The 16,497-nt window shown below is 46.7% G+C and overlaps 1 protein-coding gene across 6 annotated transcripts in view; it reads right to left on the bottom strand.

Annotated features, from left to right (window-relative positions):
* ndst1 (N-deacetylase and N-sulfotransferase 1) overlaps positions 1–16,497 on the bottom strand; it is a 107,902-nt gene that overhangs the window by 39,461 nt on the left and 51,944 nt on the right. The window contains exon 1 of one of the 6 annotated variants that reach the window (XM_033029747.1): positions 9,432–9,574. The exons of 4 other annotated variants lie outside the window; for them this stretch is intronic. The gene's annotated coding sequence lies outside the window, so the exon portion shown is untranslated. Of the gene's footprint in view, positions 1–9,324; positions 9,575–16,497 lie in introns of those variants that run through there. One more of the 6 variants, XM_033029745.1, reaches the window with a different exon arrangement.

A 16,497-nucleotide genomic window follows, 5' to 3' on the forward strand; every position in this document is an offset into this window, starting at 1 on the left:
TGTGGAGTCATGCACATTGGTAGTAGGAATAAAGGTATAGTCTAATTTCTAAATGTGTAGTATATTTAGAAATCGGAGATGCAAAGGGACTTGGGAAGGCTGGTGCAGGATTTTCATACGGTTAATTTGCAAGTTGAGTCTGTAGTAAGGAAGGCAAATGCAATGTTAGCATTTATTTCGAGAGGACTGGAATATAAAAACAGGAATGTAATGGTGAGGCTTTATCAGGCATTGGTCAGACCATATTTGGAGTATTGGTGACAGTTTTGGGCCCCATATCTGATGTGCTGGCGTTGGAGAGGGTCCAGAGGTGGTTTACGAGAATGATCCCAGGGATCATTGGGTTAACGTATGGTGAGCGTTTGACGGCACTAGGCCTGTACTCTGTGGAGTTTAGAAGGATGAAGGGGTACCTCATTAAAACTTACCGAATAGTGAAAGATCTGGATAGAGTGTATGTGGGGGAGTCTGGGGACCAGAGGGAACAGCCTCAGAATATGCCTCAGGAGTGTCAGGGGATACGGGGAGAAGGTAGGAGAAAGGGGTTGCGAGGGAAAGATAGATCAGCCACGATTGAATGGCGGAGTACACTTGATGGGCGAATGGCCTAATTCTTTCTCCTCTAACTGATGAACATAGTTTAATCTGATCTGCTTTGAGAACAGGCAAAACAAAGCTTTTCACTGTACCTCGACAATGATAAACCTAAACCGAAACCTCAGATATTGGAATCTTGAGCAAAGGACACAAAGTGCTGGTGTAACTCAGCGGGTTAAGCAGCATCTATGGAGAACATGGCTAGGTGATGTTTCAGGTTGGGACCCTTCTTCAGACTCACCATGTACACAAGTCTGAAGAAAGGTCTCGACACAAAGCGTCACTTATCCATGTTCTCCAGAGATGCTGAAACTGTAGAAACAAAGAACAGCAAATGTTTAAGAAGGAACTGCAGATGCTGGAAAATCGAAGGTACACAAAAAAGCTGGAGAAACTCAACGGGTGCAGCAGCATCTATGGAGCGAAGGAAATAGGCAACGTTTCGGGCCGAAACCCTTCTTCAGTCTGAAGAAGGGTTTCGGCCCGAAACGTTGCCTATTTCCTTCGCTCCATAGATGCTGCTGCACCCGCTGAGTTTCTCCAGCTTTTTTGTGTAACAGCAAATGTTTGTTTATACCATGGATAGACACAAAGTGCTGGAGCAACTCAGTGGGTCAGGCAGCATCTCTGGAGCAAAAGGATGGTTGACATTTTGGGTCGGGACCTTTCTTCAAACAGGTCCCGATCTGAAAAGTCACCCATCCATCTTCTCGAGAGAATCTGTCTGACCCGCTGAGTTACTCCAGCACTTTGTGTCAATCTCCATAGATGCTGCCTGACCTGCTGCGTACTCCAGCACCTCGTGTCTTTTGCGAAAGAATACATTCGTGACCTTACTTGAAATATATTTTGTTCTTCCACGCTCAGAGTGAAGGCAAAATAAAAATGCAATATCCAAAACCCTCCAGAATGCTAATTAATCCATTAACATAAATCATGAATTCATGATTTATTCTGCAATTAATATTTGGTGCAAAGCTTCCAGCGTTTTCATACATCATTAGTTTTGCTGAGGGATATCTGTGGTTATAGGTAATTGGCATGATTTAATACTTTGCAAAAGAGTAAAAAATCCTTACTGTGCTTTACGATGCAGATGTGGGCATTGGAATCCTTTAAGAGTTGGGTGGGTGGATCGGTGGAAGGCTCGGTGGATCACGGTACTGGGAGGGAGCTGCTGGAGACATAGGAGGCGAGGAGCAAGGGGAGGTGGGAGGGTGAACTGGGGCAAAGCCTCCAGCACCTTCAAGGTCGGCTGCAGGAGACGACCCCAACACACAAAGATGGCCGGGCATTGATTCACAGGCCAAGCCGGTAAAGGTGACATAGGGTGGCCCTGGGGGCTTACCTGGATCAGGAGCTGCTCCAGTAGACCAGTACAGTGACAATATTGCTATACTTTAGGCACAATCATACTAATATAAGAGTGTAAGCAGCAGAAAACACTGTGTCCGCACTCGTCGCCACATTTTAGGCCCCATTTTGCACCTTCAAGTCCGAAATTTAAGAAAAAATGTTATAGCCTTAACTTGTCCATAAATGGCGCTAAAAGATTAAGGTGAACCATGAAAGAAGGTAAAGCAGAAAATGTTTGTGGGCTGAGAAAAGGAACAATTCTTGAGCAAAAGGCAATGGGTGGGACTGATTTTGTTTACACACAGAGGGTGGTGGGGGCCTGGAATGTACTGCAAGGAGTGGTGACGGAGGCAGATAGGATAGTGGCGTTTAAGAGGCGTTTAGATAGGCACCTGGGTATGGAGGGATATAGATCCCGTGCAGGCAGAGGAGATTAGTTTAGTTTAGCATCATGTTTAGCACAGATAATATGGGCCAAAGGACCTGTTCACATTCTGTACTGTACTTTTCAACGCACCAATAAACAGAAGAACCACTTCTGTAAATGTAGGAGTGTACAATGCGCGGAATCTTTTCCCACAGCATTTTGATTCCAACACGGAACATTGGAATAACAATTAGAAGCAACACCAATTTATCTCACAAAATCTCACAGGGAGAGAGCCAACAGTCCAGTCTGTTCCCTTCAAAACAATGTGGGGGAGGGTTTAGTAGTAGGTTGCCTAAAATTGAAGAATTCGAACTACCGAAGACCCAACGGCCACATGCAGGGGAAGCCTTGAGCCACGAAGACCGGAGTGATGACGGGGAGGGAGCCGCTGGCGACGATGGAGGTGAGGAGTGGGCCAGCAGCAGAGAGATCGGAGTAATGCCTCCAGCGCCTTCAAGGTCGGCTGCAGGAGGCGCCTCCAGAGGCAGTCGGCAGAGGAGAGGGACATCGGGTCGGGGTTACCTAGATCAGGGGCACTCCAGGACTTCCAATACGTGGAAGTCCAATACTTCCCCTATCAGTCTGAAGAAGGGTTTCGGCCCGAAACGTTGCTTATCTCCTTCGCTCCATAGATGCTGCTGCACCCGCTGAGTTTCTCCAGCACTTTGGACTGTTTATTTAGTTTGGGGATACAGCGCGGAAACAGGCCCATCGGCCCACCGAGTCCACACCAACCAGCGATCCCCGCACATTAACACTATCCTACACACACTAGGGACTATTTACACTTGTACCAAGCCAATCCACCTACAAACCTGTATGTCTTTGGAATGTGGGAGGAAACTCGAAGATCTCAGTGAAAACCCACGTAGTCACGGTGAGAATGTACAAACTCCGTACAAGCAGCACCCAAAGTCGGGATTGAACCCGGGTCTCAGACGCTGCAAGCGCTATGAGGCAGCAACTCTGCCGCTGCGCCACCGTGCCACCCCAACTGTGCCGTTTGTGTTTTCTGTTTTATTTTAATTTTTTTAAATAGTGTCACATTTGTGGCGACTGTGCATTTTATGGTTGTACAAAAGAATTACACTATGCTGTGCACACGTGACAATAAAGAACCATTGAACTATCCCTTCAACATAACATGGCCATCAGAGACAACTGTAAAGCATCAAGGGTATAAATATTCCAAGGGTGCGCTGGTTCAATTATGTATTTGCCAGGAGATGGAGACAACATTGATGAGAACTTTATCAGCAAGCACAGGCCCAGCCTTTAATTTGTTCTACTGTAAATTATCTCAAGAAAATAAAAGCTCTCGAGCCAGCTTTTAAACGTTGCATGACTCATCAAAATTTTATTCCCGCATTGCAATGACTTTATCTTAACTCCCCGGTGGATTGTGAAATTAATTCACCACCAAACTGATTGAGTCCTGAGGGTTAATAACAGCGTTCAAACCAATCCCTCGGTGCAATAAGGAGAGAGGCCAAGACACGAGGAACTGCAGATGTTAACAAGCTTCATCAGCTGCTGGTGCGGCCACATCTGGAGTATTGTGAGGAGTTGTGGGCCCCATATCTCAGGAAGGATGTGCTGGGATTGGAGAGGGTTCAGACGAGGTTACGAGAACGATCCCGGGGATGATTGGATTTAACATAATGATGAGCATTTGATGACTCTGGGCCTGTGCAGGCTGGAGTTTCGAAGAGGATCTCTGGTTTTCTCCCACATCCCAAAGGTGTGTTGGTGCAACTGTGTGGGGAGTGGATGGGAAAGTGGGATAACCTAGAACTAGTGTAAACGGGTGAGAGATGGTCGGCGTGGTTTCAGTGGGCCAAATAGTTCCGTTTCATTGCAATTTACAGAGGGCCAATTAACCTACAAACCTACATGTCTCTGGGATGTTAGAGGAAACCGGAACACCTGGAGGAAACCCACGTGGTCACAGCGAGAACACACAAACTCCACATAGACACCACCCACGGTCAGGATCGAACCCGGGTCTCTGGTGCCGTGAGGGAGCGGCTCTACCCACTGCTCACTGTGCTGTCTTAACAATATCCTACTAGCTCTAAACACGAGAGTTAAGACCATATTACAGTGCTAGATAGACCATAAGACACATGTTTAATTCACATGTTTAATAAATAATGTTTTATTATTAATGTTTAATGTTTTATGTTTAATGTCATTCCTAACTGTCACTGTATGTCATGTTGTCACTTGCGGGTGGAGCACCAAGGCAAATTCCTTGTATGTGATTACTTGGCCAATAAACTTATTCATTCATTCACATAGGAGTAGAATAAGGCCATGTTAGCCCATCGTCCACTTTGCCATTCAATCATGGCTGATCTATTTTTCCCTCTTAACCCCATTCTCCTGCCTTCTCTCCATAACCTTTGACACCCTTACTAATCAAGAACTTATTAATCTTTGTTTTAAAAACACCCAATGACTTCGCCTCCACCGCCATCTCTGGCTAAAGAAATTCCTCCTCGTCTCCATGTTAAAGGTACTGTCTGTACGGAGTTTGTACGTTCTCCCTGTGACTGTGTGGGTTTTCTCCGGGTACTCCAGTTTCCTCCCATACTCCAAAGGCATACAGGTTTATAAGTTTATTAGCTTTGGTAAAAATTACAAATTGATCCTACTGTGGAAGATAATGCTAGTGTACGGAGTGATCACTGGTCAACGTCAACGTGGACTCGGTGGACTGAAGGGTCTGTTTCCACGCAGTATCTCTCAACTAAACTGCACGAAACTAAATGTCCACTTTAACGAGGCCTTTCATTATCTGGAAGGTTCAAACTATAACCTACTAGATAATGAAAGGGTTAAAACGATAAACCTTCCGTCAATGGTGCACAGTTCCATGACATTTGGCGTTCCCTGCTAAAAGTGAGAGAATTGCATAAAGGAATGAATTAGCCTGAACGGGAACTGGAGAGGAAATGATGCTTTGAACAAGAATGCAGAGAAACCCCCTGTGCTCATCTACATATCCAACATTAACCGTTCACAGTGCTTGGACAAACAGTGGGGCTTTCTCAAAGCCAACTAGTAACCCTCGCATCCCCTCTCTCTCTCTGTCCCGCGTCCACCCTAGTCACCCTACTATTTTCACTGTCGTCCTATTGAATTTCACTGTCTGTGTAACTTTATCACCTTCCCCACAGCCAACTATAGACCATTGTGGGCTCCTTTCCTTGATCATGTTGCTTTTTGCATATCTTTCATCCATTTGTCCTATGTACCATCTATATCTCTCGTTTCCCTCTCCACTGACTCTCAGTCTGAAGAAGGGTCTTGACCCGAAACGTCATCTATTCCTTTTCTCTAGCTATGCTGCTTTACCCGCTGAGTTCCTCCAGCTTTTTTTAGTGTTTATCTTTGGTTTAAACCGGCAACTGGAGTTCCTTCCTACACTCCCTCCACACTTTCCATTCAGTGAACACTGAATTGGAACTTATCTACCTCGGAACAGCAAATGTCAACCATGCAATCTCTAATGTCACCACAAAGATTAGATTGTAAAGGTTAAAGGTAACAGAGGAAACAAGTAACAGATGTAATGAGATGGAGGAGTTAACGTTTCTTATAGAGTCATACATAGAGTCTTGTTTCCTTTGTTTCAACATAATCACAGACTTGTCCCTGTCCCACCCCGGTCATTCCTTCTTCTCCCCGTTCCTGTCCGGCAGAAGGTACAGAAGCTTGAATGTGCGCACCACCAGACTCAGGAACAGTTTCTTCCCCTCTGTTATCGGGCTGCTGGGGTGGAAGATTGCAACCTTCACGTGGTCCGCCCTGTTTTGACTAATGCAATCAACCCGGCGTGCACATTCAAATAAGATCAAATAGAACAAGTTGTTCTACAACTTTAGACTGTGCACGCCATACGCAAGAAGAAGAAGCTCGGGCTGCTGAACGGTCCTTCCATAAGATAGGATACTGTCTGATTCACCTCTACTCAATTGCGGACATTGGACTTTGTCTCTGGAACTGATGCGCTACAACGCTGAGAATTATATTCTGCACTCTGTATCTTCCCCTTTGCTTTACCTATTGGCATACAGCATAGAGAGAGATCCTTCAGCCCAACTTGCCCATTCTAGACTACTGCACAACTTGCTCCTTCTACACTAGGCCCACTTGCCTACATTTGGCCCAAATCCCTCAAAATGTTTCCTATCCGTGTACCTGTCCAAGTGTCTTTTAAATGTTGTTATAGTACCTGCCTCAACGACTTCCTTTGGCCGCTCGTTCCATATACCCACCCACCCTCTGTGTGAAAACGTTGTCCCTCAAGTTCCTATTAAATCTTTCCCCTCTCACCTTATACGTAAATCCTCAGATGGACACCTCCAGATTCAGGGACAGTTTTTTTCCCAGCTGTTATAAGGCAACAAAACCATCCCATCATCAAGTAGAGAGCGCTCCTGACCTACCAACTACCTCATTGGAGACCGTTGAAGTATCTTTACAGGACTTTATGTTGCACTAAACATTATACCCTTCATCCTGTATCTGCACACTATGAACGGCTTGATTGTAATCATGTATAGTATTTTCATTGACTGGACAGCACGCAACAAAAAAGCTTTTCATTGTACCTCGGTACATGTGACAATAATAAACAGAACTAAACCCTAGAAACAAAGATAGGCACAAAATGCTGGAGTAACTCAGCGGAACAGGCAGCATCTCTGGAGAGAAGGAATGGGTAACATTTCAGGTTAATACCCTTCTTCAGAAACAAAGAACTGCAGATGCTGTTTTATACCAAACATAGAAACAAAGTGCTGGAATAACTCAGGCAGCATCTCTGGAAAAGAAGGATGAGTGATGTTTTGTCCCGACCCGAAATGTCACGATCGTTTTGCTCCAGAGATGCTGCCTGACCCACTGAGTTACTCCTGCACTTTGGTCTTTCTTTGGTATAAACTAAATTGCAGGTCAGTACATGTATAACAATATAAATCGAAACCTTTATCTGAAAGGTAGTTTAACGTCCCAGTTAAAAGGGGCCCACAACTGGCTCCATAACAGTGGTGCAGGGGTGGGGTAGAGTTGCTGCCTCACAGCGCCAGAGACCCAAGTTCAAACACCTGACCACAAGTGCTGTCCGTACAGAGTTTGTACGTTCTCCCGGTGATGCGTGGGTTTTCTCCGGGTTCTCCGGTTTCCTCCCACACTCCAAAGATGTGCAGGTTTGTAGGTTAATTGGCTTTGGTAAAATTGTATATTATCCCAAGTGTGTAGGCTAGTGCTAATGAATAAAAATTGAATTGTAGTGTACGGGGTGATCGATGGTTGGTGGGCTGACGAGCTTGTTTCTGTGTTCTAAACTAAACTAAACTAAACTGTACCTAACTAAACTAAATCAAAGTAAACTACACTAAACCAAACCAAACCAAACTAATCTAAAGTAAACAGGATGCAAACGTGAGCAGTGTGCTGTCACAGAACAGTGTGTTTAATAGCTGCCATATGTTGGTGCAAAGCCATGTGGGTCTCCACTGACAATCTCCCTTGTTGAAGCCACTGAGATTTCAACTAAAGCTACTCACTGAGGCCCCTTGAGAATGGGTATAGCTTCAGTGGTTGCAGGTGACACATTGCCCCCTATTCCTGTCCTTCAGGCAGTCCAGCTCCTGGGCCGCACTGGGCCGGATTCGACCCCTTCTCCGTACTCCCTCTTTTCTGCAGGGGTTTTTAAGGAAGCCGTCTTCAGCCGCCCTAGTAGATCAGAGTGGCTCAAGCGGTCTCTCCCCCCCTTCCCCTCCCCACATTGAATCAGCTAACACAGGGGACCCTCCCTCTGACCATAACCTGCCCCAGAAACACCAGGGCTGAAACACGTATCTTGGCTCTCGCTGAAACATTAGTCTCAGATTGCACACAGATAAATATTTGACGGGCATGCCGCACACTGGGGAGCAGAATGCTGACAATTTTACATTTCAAAAGACCCCCTGCTTTTTCATTCACTGGCAGTCGAGTACTGGAGGCACACGGCTAGATAGCACGAGTAAAATAACACAAGGAATTGTCAAGAGACCATCTAACATTGTAGAGAATGTGTGGCACTGCACAGAGAGGAAAGCCCACAGCATCACCAAATAAATCGTAAGCTGAAATAATTAAATCGGTGAGACAGAGAGAGAGACAGAGAGGAGAGGGGAGGGGGGAGAGGGGAGAGGGGAGAGGGAGATAGGGGAGCGGGGGAGGGGGGAGAGGGAGAGGGAGAGGGAGATAGGTGAGGGAGAGGGGGAGGGGGGAGGGGAGAGGGGAGAGGAGGGAGAGGGGAGAGGGGAGAGGAGGAGAGAGGAGGGGAGTGGGGAGAGGAGGGAGAGGGGAGAGGGGAGAGGAGGAGAGAGGAGGGGAGTGGTGAGAGGAGGGAGTGGGGAGAGAGAGGAGAGGAGGAGAGGAGAGAGGAGGAGAGGGGAGAGAGGAGAGGGGGGAGAGGAAGAGGGGGAGAGGGGGAGAGGGACAGGGGAGAGGGACAGGGGAGAGGTAGGAGGGAGAGGGAGGGAGAGGGAGAGGGAGAGGGAGAGGGAGAGGGAGAGGGAGAGGGAGAGGGAGAGGGAGAGGGAGAGGGAGAGGGAGAGGGAGAGGGAGAGGGAGAGGGAGAGAGAGAGGGAGAGGGAGAGGGAGAGGGAGAGGGAGAGGGAGAGGGAGAGGGAGAGGGAGAGGGAGAGGGAGAGGGAGAGGGAGAGGGAGAGGGAGAGGGAGAGGGAGAGGGAGAGGGAGAGGGAGAGGGAGAGGGAGAGGGAGAGGGAGAGGGAGAGGGAGAGGGAGAGACGAATATCACTCTCAAAGCTAAAGCCATTAGGCAGAGAGCATTTCAGTGGAATGAATGAGCTCGACATGCTTGGACCCATGGAGAATACCATGCAAATTCCACACTTCCTTCGAGACAGGATATTTCCTACCTTAGAGGTGTTAGAGAGATCCTCAGCCTAAATTGCATGTGGCTACACTCAATCTTTGTGCTTAACGTTGAACGTCCCAGAATAGAGTAGAGAGGCTTTCACCTTACCGCTGGCTCCTCGGAATGCTTTGTGCACTTTTGAAGAACTGTTCTATTGTTGCGAAGCGGGGGATTGCAGTAAGATGCCTGCTAACACTGCATGCTGTGTTCAGCCACGGATCAACAACACTCACAACCTCTCAACTTCTGCTAAAGCACTTTTTTTTTAAAACACTTAACCAACTGGCTTGTCCATTAAGCATTCAAAACTGGCCCCAGGGTCCTATTTTTTTTTAAACAGATTGCAACGTTCCATTTGCTGTCAAACGTAGAAACAAGTTTGAGGGAGGGACCTGATTGAAACATACTGAATAGTGAAAAGCCTGGAGAGTGGATGTGGGGAGGATGTTTCCACTGGTGGGAGAGTCTAGGACCAGAGGGCACAGAATAAAAGGACGTACCTTTAGAAAGGAGATGAGGAGGAATTTCTTAGGTCAGAGTGTGGCGAATCTGTGGAATTCATTGCCACAGACAGCGGTGGTGGCCAAGTCATTGGGTATTTTTAGGGCGGAGATTGACGGAGTCTTGAATAGTACGGGTGTCAGGGGTTATGGGGAGAGAAAAGGACAAATCTGCCATGATTGAAAGGCAGAGTGGAATTGACGGGCCAAATGGCCTAATTCTGCTCCGAGAACTTATGAACTTATGAAAGAACAGCGGGTGCTGGGTTAATACACAAAAAGACACAAAGTGCTGGAGTAACTCAGCTGGTTAGGCAGCATCTGTGGAGAGCATAGATAGGTGACGTTCTGGGTCGGCACCCTTCCTCAGACTACGTTTGGGTGTGTGTACAACTTGCATGTAGCTGCATGGGTTTTCTCTGGGTGCTCCAGTTTCCCCCAACATTCAAAAAGATGTGGAGGGTTCTCGGCTAATTGGCCCTCTGGGAATTACCCCATGTGTGTAGAGAGTGGATGAGAAAGTGGGATAACAGAACTAGCGTGAACGGGTGATCAATAGTCGGCGTGGACTCAGTGGGCCGAAGGGCCTGTTCCCATCTTTCAATGAATCACCAGAAGAACTACACGACAAAAGAAAATTAGCAAGGGTCTTCTTCAGACCCGTCACCTATCTATATCCTCCAGAGATTGCTGCCTGATCCACTGAAATACTTCAGCACTTTGTGTTTTGCTCCAGTTTCCAGCATCTGCTTCTCTTGTGCCTCATCAGAAATCCTTTTTTTTTTACGCTCCTGACCCTTAGATTTGGCGGTTACATTGTCATCCTGGATGCCTCTGATCTGCAGCCCACGCCCAAACGTGGACCAGAAGAGGTTTATAAGATTGCTGGAGTTACAAGCTACTGCAGATGCTGGTTTACCAAAAAAGACACAAAGTATTGGAGTAACTCAGCAGCATTTCTGGAAAACATGGATAAGTGTCGCTTCGGATCGGGACCCTTCTTCAGACTTACGGTGGGGATGGGGGAGGGGAGAAAGCTGGAAGAGAGCAGGGGCAGGTCAAAACATGGCAGGTAATAGGTGGATACAGGAGAGGGGACACTATGAAAGAACCTCCTACCTCTCATGCAAATTTATTTCACCTCGCTCCACCCCCTCGCTCCCCCCCCTCCTCCCCTCCCCCCTCACAATCAGTCTGAAGAAGGGTCTCCACCTGAAACGTCACCTATACATATTCATCTACCTCCTCCGGCAGCTCATTCCATACACCGATCATCCTTTGTGTAAATACATGTAAGTTGCTGCTCCCATTCCTATTGAATCTTTCCCTCCTCTCCTTAAGCTATTACTATGAAACTGGATTTTTTTTTTTTTTATTCCACATTTATTTAACTTTAAATTCCTCAGCTGCCATGGCAGCATTTAACCACCTGAGCTGGCCAATGATCCAGGATATTGGTTGCTAGTTCAGTAATTTAACCACCACACAACCACTAATTCATCACAGCGCTGAAATTGAGCCGTTTTATGTTCCCTCTGTGTGTGTGACTCAGTCCGTGAACAGGTTCATGCATCATTCCGTATATTCCATTGTAATTCAGCCTGTCGTGACCGCAAGGAATTGCTGAGAGTTGTGGATGTAGCCCGGTCACGGAGTCATGCAGCACGGAAACAGGCCCTTCGACACAACACCCACCCTGGCCAACATGACCCATCTACACTAGTTCCACTTACCCGCGTTTGGCCCATATCCCTATAAACCTTTCCTATCGTATACCTGTCCAAATCCTACTTTGTGAATAATCCTTGTATTAACAGCTACTGCAAATGGGGGGAAAAAGACAATGGGGGAGTAACTCAGCGGGTCAGGCAGCATCTCTGGTGAACATGGATAGGTGACGTTTATCTGTTATACCTCAACTACCTCCTCTGGCAGTTTGTTCCATATACCCACCCGTGTGAGAATCTTGCCTCTCAGGTTCCTATTAAATGTTTCCCACTCACCTTAAACCTACGTATGTCCTTCGGTTCTTGACTCCCCTTCTCTAGGTAAAAGACTCTTTGCATCCACCCTATCTATTCCGATCAATCTAGTCTATCACACAGACCAGACTCCCCACCATCGACTCCATCTACACTTCACGCTGCCTCGGAAAAGCAACCAATATAGTCAAAACTTATAAACAGTGCAGTGCAGACAAGAGGAACTACAAATGCTGGAAACTCTCTACCATAGAACTGTACAGCATAGCAAACAGGCCCTTCAGCCCACAATGTCCCTACCGAACATAATGCCAACATCAACTCTTACCTTAGTAATGGGGAACTGCAGATGCTGGTTAATGCACAAGAGGACACAAAGTGCTGGAGTACCTCAGCGGGTCAGGCAGCATCTCTGGAGAATATGGATAGGTGACATTTCGGGTCAAAAGAAGGCTGCGAGAGAGGAGAGGAAGTACAAATCGTGACAGGCATTAGGTGGACGCAGGTGAGGGGGGGATTTCTGATGGGAAGATGGTTGGAACAAAGACCAGAGATGAAAGGAGAATGTGTGAAAGGATTGAGGAGTTGTGAAGCCAGGAGTAGTGCATTGGTAGAGCCGCTGCCTTATAGCGCCAGAGACCCGGGTTCGTTCCTGATTACACGTGCTGTCTGTACAGAGTTTGCATGCTCTCCCTGTGACCTCGTGGGTTTTCTCCGGGTGCTCCGGTTACCTCCCACACTTGAAAGAAGTGCAGATTTGTCGGTTAATTGGCATCGGTAAAATTGTAAATTGTCCCTAGTGTGTAGGATAGTGCTAGTGTACGGGGTGATCGCTGGTCGGCGCGGACTTGGTGAAGTATTGAGGACATTTATTATTTTACAGGCAGCATATTACTGTAAGCTGTTTAACATGATGAAACCATTTTCCAATCATCTTGTAGTCGGCTGTCTGCTTAATTGATTGCAGGTTGACAATCACGGAAAATTATAAGTGTTTGCTCTACAATCACCGTTCTTCTTTGCCTGCTTTCTACTGTAGCGACACAGTGTGGAAACAGGCTTTTCGGCCCACCGGGACCATGCTGACTAGCAATCACTCCGAGGGTGGTCACATCAAGTACTAGAGAACATAGCTTTAAGGTGGGAGGGGCAAAGTTTAAAGGAGATGTTCGGGGCAGGTTTTTTACACAAAGATTGGCGGGTACCTGGAATGCACTGCTGGGGGACGGTGGTGGAGGCAGATACGATAGTGGCGTTTAAGAGACATTTGGACGGGCACATGGACATGCAAGGAATGGAGGATATGGATCACGTGCAGGCACATAAGTGGGTCTTTGCATCATCTTTGGCATAAATATTGTTGGCTGAACTAAAGGACCTCTTCCTGTGCTATACTGTTCTATGTTCTACGAACCAAATAAGTTTGAGAAGATATTTTATGGTGGTGCACAAGTTGATGTTGATGAGCTGGCCCCATTTTTGGATGGTTTGAAGACTAGGGGGAACAGATTTGAAATGTTAGGCACAAAATTCAAGGAAGATGTGTGGGAAAACCTTTTCATTCAGAGTATTATGATCTTATGGAATAGTCTGATTAGGAGTGGGCGGCACAGCTGGTAGAGCCACTGCCTCACAGTGCCAGAGACCCGGGTTCAATCCTGACCTTGGGTGCTGTCTGTGTGTGTGTGTGTGTGGAGTTTGTACGTTCTCCCTGTGGGTTTTCTCTAGGGGCTCCGGTTTCCTGCCACACTCCACAAAGACGTGCAGGTTTGTAGTTTCAAAAAGCTGCAGTAAGTCAGTGGGTCAGACAGCATCTCTGGAGAAAAGGAATAAGTGATGTCAGGTCGAGACCCTTCTTTGAAGAAAGGCCTCGACCCAAAATGTCACCTAATCCTTTTCTCCAGAGATGCTTTCTGACCCGCTGAGTTACTCCAGCTTTTTGTGTCTATCCTCGGTTTAAACCAACAGCTGCAGTCCTTTCCTACACCGGATTGTACATTAATTGGCTTCGTTAAAATAATAAATTGGCTCTAGTGTGTAGGATAGTGTTAATATACATGGTCATCACTGGTCGGCGCGGACGCGGTGGGCCGAAGGGAACTGTTTCCGCGCTGTATCTCTAAAGTCTAAAAGACCTACTCTGGATGTATGTCCAGAAATTCGTCAGGGTGGGACAAAATTTTCCCTTCTGCGTTTCTTGGCTTATTCCTTTTGTCTCTTGGAGGTCACGGAAATGCAACAGCACACCGTGAAGAGGGATGGAGTTCTGCAGTGAACAGCATATTGTGATTTCACTTCAATCCTTCACATGCACGATCCCATCAGTCAGCCAAGGAGCATACAGATGGATTGGAATTTGCTGCAAATAAATTTGTTTTACTGTGATAAACGTAGCGATATTGATTTCAAGGATAAAACACCACGCTGCTTAAACATAATGATTAATTAGGTTTCAGATTAATGGCGCTGCGGTCTAGATATACTGATGCACACTGGATAGCCAGGACCAGTCTCTGATCAGTGGTATAGAATTGTACGATACCACAAGGGGAATTTTCTGCTGCGACCTACATCCTGTAGGTACCCTCACAAAGCCGCTGGGATTATGGAAAGTCAGGTATGCTTTTAACAGGATAAGCTCTATTGAAAGAAGCAGCTCGTTATGTTTGGGTTCAGGTTTATTATTGTCACGTGTACTCATTTACAGTGAAAAGCTTTGTGTTGCATGCTATCCAATCAGATCAGATAATACTATACGTAAATATAATCAAGTACAAGAGGTAGAACAAAGAGGAAGATACAGAGAGCAGAATATAGTTCCCAGCACTGTAGCGCACCAGTTCCAGAGACAAAGTCCAATGTCCGCAATGGGGTAGAGGTGAATCGGCCAGTTCCCTCGTCTTATCAGGCAACTGAACCAACCTATCAATAACTAGACAGCAGTCCAGAACTACTATCTACCTCATTGGAGACCCTTGGACTATTTTTGATCGGACTTCACTGGCTTTATCTTGCACTAAACATTATTCATGTTATTCCCTTGATCATGTATCTGTGCACTGGGGATGGCTCGACTGGTTCGTACGAAACAAAAGCTTTTCCCTGTACCTCAGTACACGTGAGAATGAACTAAACAAAACTAAACTCAGCTTATGGAAGGACCATTCAGAGGGCAAGAAGCAGAGGGCAAGAAGCTGTTCCTGAGTCTGGTGAAGCGCACTTTCAAGCAAAGATCCTATAGCAAGCAAGATAGTGCACTCCTGCTAAAACCAATGGGCTAACGTGTAGTACGCTACGGAGCGGAACGTCAGCCATTTCGTCGGCCATTTCAGTAAACCCGACCCGACTTTGTATATCCCTCTCACAGTGTAATCAGCGTTGCGGGGGAACAGTTTGTGTGTGTGATATAGTGTTAGACCCATTATTCATAATTCTGTTAATTCATAATTCTGCTATTTTTTGTTAATGATTAATATGTCAATAAATTACAATTCTGTTAATTTTCTTTTTTTTATGTTTTTCTTCTTCTTTTTTTTAAAGTTTTTTTTAAAAATCTCTTTTTAAATGGCTCATGTGCGCGTTTGAGTTGATGTTTGTATTAAACTTGCACTCTGTAATTCATTTGATCACACTGTTCACAAGATGTGGACGCCATGGCCAAAGCAAAGACGGGAGTGCGGAGACGGAAGCCGGTTACGGAAATGGGGCCGAAGATTACCCATGAATCTGCCCATGACCCTACGTCTTTTTCGTCGAGTCTTGCTTGCTATAGGATCTTTGCTTTCAAGCTTCTGAACCTTCCACCGCCTGGGAGCGGGGAGAAGGAATGGCCGGGATGAAACAGGGACATTATGTTGGCTGCTTTCCCAAGGCAGCGTGATGTGTAGATGGAGTCAATGGTGGGGAGTCTGGTTGGTCTGTGTGATGGACTGGACCACATCCTAAACTTTCTGCAATTTCTTACGGGTTTGGGCAGAGCTGTTCCCAAACTAAGCTGTGATGCAACCCGACAGTACAAACCCCGAAAGACAAACTATCAACTGACTTGATCTCACCGTCTCCATCACAAGAGACAAACTATCAACTGACATCTATTATAAACCCACTGACTCCCATAGCTATCAAGACAACACTTCTTCCCACCCTGCTTCCTGTAAAGACTCTATCTCCTACTCCCATCTACGCCGCATCTGCGCCTAGGATGAGGTGTTCCGTACCAGGTCATCAGAGATGTCCTCATTCTTTAGGGGACGGGGGTTCCCCTCTTCCATTATAGATGAGGCCTTCACTAGGGTCTCCTCAATATCCTGCAGCTTCGCCCTTGTTCCCCCTCCCCCCCATTTGTAACAGGGACAGAGTCCCCCCTGTCCTTACCTTCCATCCCATCAGCCGTTGCATACAGCACCTCCAACGGGAACCCACTACTTTCCACAGAGACCGTTCCCTCCGCAACTCCCTGGTCAACTCGTCCCTTCCCACCCTAACCACCCCCTCCCCAGGTACTTTACCCTGCAACCACTAGGAGATGCAACACCTGTCCCTTTACTTCCCCCTTCGACTCCGTCCAAGGACCCAGACAGTTTTTTCAGGTGTGGCAGAGGTTCACTTGCAACTCCTCCAACCTCATCTACTGTATCCGCTGTTCCAGGTGTGGACTCCTGTATATCGGCGAGACCAAGCACAGGCTCGGCG

The sequence above is a fragment of the Amblyraja radiata genome, chromosome 11, assembly GCF_010909765.2.
Source record: "Amblyraja radiata isolate CabotCenter1 chromosome 11, sAmbRad1.1.pri, whole genome shotgun sequence".
NCBI lineage: Eukaryota > Metazoa > Chordata > Chondrichthyes > Rajiformes > Rajidae > Amblyraja > Amblyraja radiata.